Raw genomic sequence first — 6744 nt, forward strand, 5'->3', positions numbered from 1 at the left:
TCCAGGAGCTTGGTATACATCAGTGAACTAAACACACAAGAATTCCTATCCTCATGGAGTTAATAGTCTAGTGGTGGAAGACAGATAACAAATAATACACATAATAGGACAATAAATTATATTATATGCTATGAAAAAAAAGAGCAAGAGAAATAAAGAGTACAGGGGAATGGAGAATAATTGCAATTTTAAATAATATTACCCAGCTAGACATTCCTGAGATGGGGGGACAATGAGCAGACTTAAAGGAGGTGAAGGAGATAACTGCAGTTATTGGGGAGAAAAATATACCAGGCACTGGGATCACTAGTACAGATAGGCTCAAACCTACTGTGTTCAGCAGACAGAAAAGATACCAGTGCAGCTGGAGAGAGTGACTACAGGGAATGTAGTAGAAAATGAAATCAAGAAGTAAACAGGTGGGGGAGAGATGGGATGCAGGGGAGGGAGAATCAGAGATGGCCTTGTTAGCCATCCTGTAGGGAACTTGACACAGTAATAATTATGATGATCTGCAACTACCTGTAATATAGATGAATTGAAGGGGAAATGTGGGCATGGAATGGGTGGCTGGTTCTTCAGGCCCTGGTGGGTGAGTTGGGCTTCACTTTCCCAGGCAGATCCTCAGGGAAGTGGGCAAATCAACACTGATGTGATCAGACACCTGGAGCAGTTAGTGCTTATGGACTTCTGCAGCCAAGGGGCCTTGGCATGGCTCAAGAAAACCATTGCTTTTGCCTACCAGCTCTGCACCATGGACACAGGTGGGGTGGAGCCCATGGAGTCAGTACTGGAGGACAGATGTCTATACTTGAGATCCAACAATGTGGTAGAAGGCAACTGTGCTAAAAAAAAAAAAAAAACTACTACAAAACTCCCATCAAATTGTGGAGGAGTATTTGTGCCCTCCTCCCTGGGTAATATTTCTTTGCCAAAGCTGGATGAACAAGAGCCCTTCTCACAGAGCTGAGAAGCTACTCTGGAAAGGGGTACCCAGTGAACACATGGAAGAATGACAGTATTTTGTTATTATGAACACTAAAGTTTCCACTTCCCTCAGTAACCTGAAAAAAATGGATGGTTAAGAATACTTTTTTATAACTAACTCTTCTGAAGACAGAATTGAGAAACATCTAAGCAAAACAAGACAATGTGCTCCTGATTCTAATGGAAATATAAGGTATTGTCAATTTCCAAGGAAATGTTCAGCTTAGAAGACATTATCCCCCTTTAATCTCCTTTTAAAATGACTGTCCACCCAACTGCAAAAAATATAATAAAATACTACTACTACTAATGATGATGATGACGATGCTGATGATGATGAATCTCATAAATATACTGCTGCAAGAAAGAATCCAGACACAAAAGAGTACATACTGCATGATTCAATGCATGTCAAATTCAAAAACAGGCAAAATAATCCATTCTGTTAGGAGTATGTTACCTTTGGGAGGGCTCTGACTCACAGGGACATCAAGGAGATTTCTGTGATGCTGGCAATCTTTTTCTGGATCTGGTGCTGGTCGCATACGTGAGTTCACTTTGTGAAAATTCATCAAATTGTACATTTGTAAAATGTGTAATTGTTAATGTTTATATTGTTGTGGCAGAAATTCGGTCAATGGGAAGAGACAGATTGCAACGCACTTGGAGGACTAGAAAAAGACTGTTTAATGTGCACTGATGCTGTCCCAGCAGAGTCACCTCCAAAGGCTGAGCCCTGCACCCAGGTTCCTGCCACCTTTTAAACATGATAAGCCTCCGGGCATTTGGGGGCCTTCTAGTTCCACTGTAGTTCAGGTGTTGGTGGATGTATGGGAATTACATTACAAAAGCCAAGGGTGGGGTCACTTCATTGCCTAAGGGGCTGCACCTGGCTTGCCTTCTCAATATTACATTATGAGAACTGTGAAAGGGCTGGGGTTTTAACCTGCCACTATCTTATGGATGCTGGGTCAGAGACAAAAGACTTGATTACTCACAGGAAGCATGAGCTTCATGTTTGAGTCAGTTACCTTGGATTCCCAAGTACCAAGGGTAATGTGGAAGTGGGCCCAAGTGGATGCTGCACACACTGGATTTCCATCATACCTGGGGAAACCTGAGTTTAGGAAATCCCAGTCTTTTAAAGGGGCTACAGACAAACACTACTTAAACTTTGTCCCAGGAGACTGGAGAACCAAAATGCAGAAGGCAAGACCAGAATAAATATGAGAGTGTGAATGTGTGAGCATGTGTGAGAGAGATTGTGCATGGGTGTGAGTGTGGGTGGGCATCTGCCTATCAGTGGGGGAAATCAGGGCTGGCCATTTGGGTGTTCCAGGCAGAAAGAGCTTTATGCTGCAGAAGTGTGCTCCCTGACCAGGCACTTCTCCCCGCTTGGGAACAGACAGAAAGGTGTGTAGGGTCCTCTTTGGGAGGAGGCTGTGGAGAACTGCAGAGACCCAACACCTGGAGACCACAGATAAGCATGCTGACCACACCACTGCTCCTGCAGCAGCAGAGGGCTTCTACCCCTGTGAGACCCATGAGCAGAAGAGTGCCAGAGCCTTCACTCCAGCAGGACCTGTGAGCAGCAGAGAGCTGCCATTCTACTAACCCTTCCACAGCAGAGATCTACCAGGCATGCCACCACTACTGCCAAGAGCCACCGGATCTGCTGCAGTCACCATCAGCAAGAACTGCCAGGTCTGCCGCAGCAGCAGCTGGCACCACTCCAAGCTGATGGCCCTGATGTTGGTGCTACCAAGAGCCACTGGCCCTGCTGCTGCCACCACTGAGAGCTTCCAACTCCACTGTAGATGCTGCCAAGAGCTGTCAGTGCCCCAGATGACTAGACTGGATCTGAGTTCCGGAACGCATGACTTGCCATAACCTGATGTCTCTGGACACACAAACCTACTCCCACCACCCAACCCAATGTACCAGGCACTGGATCACTGGAAAGATAAAATGGTGAGACAAAGAAACAACCCCCAAATTAAAGAAAAGGAGGATTCACCAGAAAAGAAACTAAATAAAATGGAGGCAATCAATTTATCAGTTAAATAATTCAAAGTAATGGTTATAAGGGTGCACAAACAACTTATTGAGAACTACAAGCAACTTAATGAGAATTATAAGGAACTGAATGGAAACTTCAGAACATGAAAAAGAAGTAGAAACCAAAAATAAGAATCAATCAGAAATAAAGAATGACAAAACTAAAATAAAAAGTATTCTAGAAGGTGTCAAAAATAGATTATAAGGGCCCTGGCCAGTTTGACTCAGCAGTTAGAGCATCGACCTGCGGACCAGAGAGACTTGGGTTCAGTTCCCGCTAAGGGCATGTACCTCTATTGCAGTTTTTCCCGAGCCCTGTTTGGGGTGGTGCAGAAGGCAGCCACTCAATGTGTCCCTTTCACATCTATGTTTCTCTCTCTCTCTCTCTCTCTCACGTCCTCTCTCTCCCTCACATCCTCTCTCTCCCTCCCACTCTATCTGAACAAGAAATAGAGAAATGTCCTCAGGTGAGGATTAAAAACGAAGTAGATTAGAAGAAGCTGTGAATTGAGGGTGAGGAGAGAATCAATGAATTAGAAGACAAGGTAGAAAGAAACACCAATAAGAGCAGCAATTGGGGAAAAAATTAAAAAGCAGGAGGACAATTTAAGGAAGCTTTGGGACAACATAAAACATAACATCTGCATAATAGGGGTGTCCAAAAAGAGAAGAATTTAAGCAAGGAATAGTGAACCCGTTTGAAGAAATAATGACAGAAAACTTCCCTAACCTGGTAAAGGAAAAAGTGACACAAGTCCAGAAACACAGAGAGTCCCAAACAAGTTGAACCTAAAAAGACCAAACCTAGACACATCATAATTAAAATGACAAACATTAAAAATAAATAAAGAATATTAATCTCCTCTTATCCTTTGAGACGACATGGAGGGACCTGGAAAGCATTATCCTAAGTGAAAGAAGCCAAGCAGAAAAAGACAAATACCACATGATCTCACTTATATACAGAATATAATGAACATAACAATCTGAGGAATACGGTAGACCCAGAAACATGGAAGTAGGGCACAGACTGACATCCCTCAGAAGAGGGGGTGGGGGGGTGGGAAGAGATAAACCACAGAACTTATATGCATGTATGCATGACCAATGGACATGGACAACTAAGCCGGGGACAGGGTGGAGGTGGGGTGGGGTGGGGGGTGCCAATGGGGTAAAAAGGTAAAATATCTGTAACAAAAAAAAAAATAAATAAATCATATATATATAAAAAAAAAGAATATTAATCTCAGCAAGAGAAACACAGAAAGTTACTTACAAGGAAGCTCCCGTTAGACTGACAGCTGATTTTTCAATAGAAACACTTCAGGCCATAAAAGAGTAGCATGAAGTTTGCAAAGTAATTAAAAGCAAAGAACTGAATCCAAGGCTACTTTACCCATCAAGGCTATTACTCAAAATTGAAGGTGAAATAAAGAACTTCACAGACAAAAAGGGCTAAAGGAGTTTACTAGCACCAAATTAGCACTGCAAGAAGTGATAAAGGTACTGTTGTAAAAATAAGAAGAAATATATATAGAAAGAGGAACACAGGCATAAAGAATAAAAATGGCAACAAATAAGTACCTATCAGTAATAAACTTAAATGTAAATGGTTTAAGTGCTCCAATCAAAAGACTTAGGGTAGCTGAATGGATAAGGAGACATGACCCATATATATGCTGTCTATAAGAGGCCCACCTGAGAACAAAAGACACACAGAGTAAAAGTGAAGGAATAAAAAAAATTTTTCAATGCCAATGGAAATAACACACCAGGGTAGCAATACTTATATCTGAAAAAACAGACTTCAAAATAAAGACTATAACAATAGACAATGAAGGGCATTCCATAATACTAAAAGGATTGATACAAAAAAAAGATATAACCCTGATAAACACATGTGTACCCAATTTGGAACACCAAAATACATAAAAATAAAAAACGTCTGGAGGACTATAAGGGAGAGATCAACAGCAATTCAATCATAGTAGGGGACTTCAAAACTCCACTGACATCAGTTGATATATCTTCTAGACAAAAAAAATATCAACAAGGAAACATTGATTCTAAGTGACACACTAGATAAAAAGGATTTAATTAACATTTACAGAACGTTTCACCCCAAAGCTGCAGAATATATACTTCTTAAGAGCACATGGGACATTCTCAGAGACAGACCACATATTAAGATACAAAATAAGTCTTTACAAGTTCAAGAAGATTGAAATCATATCAAGCTTCTTCTCAGATCACAATGAAATGAAACTAGAAATCAACTATAATAAAAACACTCAAAAACATTTAAGCACCTAGAGGCTAAACAGCATAGTATTAAACAATGAATGAGTTACCAATGAAATCAAGAGAGAAATAAAAAACTTCCTGGAAACAAATGAAAATGAATGCACAACAATCCAAAAGCAGTCCTGAGAGTGAAGTTCATAGCACTGCAGGCCTATCTCAAAAAAAAGAGAAAGTTCTTCGGACCGCAGGCCAACGCTCTAACCGCTGAGCCAAACTGGCCAGGGTGAGAAAGTTCTAATAAAATATCTAACCCTACAACTTAAATAACTGCAAAGAGAGCAAAAAAAAAAAAAAAACCAAAGTAGAAGAAAGGAAATAATAAAGATCAGAGTGGAAACATGATAGAGAGACAAAAAATATAATACAAAAGATAAATAAAACCAAAAGCTGGTACCTCAAAAGATAGAAAAGTTTGATGAACCTTTAGCCAGACTCATTAAGAAACAAAAAGAGAGGAACTAAATAAATAAAATAAGAACCTACAAAGGTGAAATATTAACTGACACCACAGAAATACAAAGGATTATAAGACAATACTATAAACAACTATATGCTAACAAATTGGACAACTAAGGTGAAATGGACAAATTCCTAGAAACATACAAGTTTCCAAAACTCAACAAAACTTAAACAAATAATAACTAGTGAAACTCAAGCAGTAGTCAAAAAACTCCCAGCAAACAAAAGCTCTGGTCTGGACAGCTTCACAGGGGAGTTTTACTGAACATTCAAAGAAAAACTAGCCCTGGCCAGTTTGGCTCAGCGGTTGGAGCATTGGCCTGTAGACCAGAGAGTCCCAGGTTCAGTTCCCGCTAGGGGCATATACCAAAAAAAAAAAAGAATAAAGAAAAACTAACATGTATCCTCCTCAAACTATTCCAAAAAAATTAGGAGGAAGGAAGACTTCCAAGCTCTTCTTATGAGGCCAGCATTATCCTAATTCCAAAACCAGATAAAGACTCTACAAAGAAAGAGAATCACAGGCCAATATCCCTGATGAACATAGATGTGAAAATTCTGAACAAAATATTAACAAACCAGATCCAGCAACATATTAAAAAGATTATACACCATGACCAAGTGGGATTTATTCTGGGGATGCAACACTTTTACAATATTCACAAATCAATAAATGTAATGCATCAAATTAAAAGATAAAAATCATATCGTATCAATGGATGTGGAAAAAGCACACAATGAAATCCAAAACTCATTTTTGATAAAAACTCTCAACAAAGTAAGAATAGAGTCATCATACCTAAACATCATTAAGACCTTATATAGCAATCCTACAGCTAAAATCATAGTAATGGAAGAAAACTAAAAGCAGGAACAAGACAAGGATGCCCACTTTCACCACTTTTATTCAACATAGTACTGGAAGTCCTAGCCATG

At 39.9% G+C, this 6744-nt stretch overlaps 1 pseudogene; it reads left to right on the top strand.

Annotated features, from left to right (window-relative positions):
- Positions 1 to 549: 549 nt before the first annotated feature.
- LOC118618110 lies at positions 550 to 970 on the top strand (annotated as a pseudogene).
- The last annotated feature ends 5774 nt before the right edge of the window (positions 971 to 6744 follow it).

The sequence above is a fragment of the Molossus molossus genome, unplaced genomic scaffold (genome assembly GCF_014108415.1).
Source record: "Molossus molossus isolate mMolMol1 unplaced genomic scaffold, mMolMol1.p scaffold_m16_p_6, whole genome shotgun sequence".
Lineage (NCBI taxonomy): Eukaryota > Metazoa > Chordata > Mammalia > Chiroptera > Molossidae > Molossus > Molossus molossus.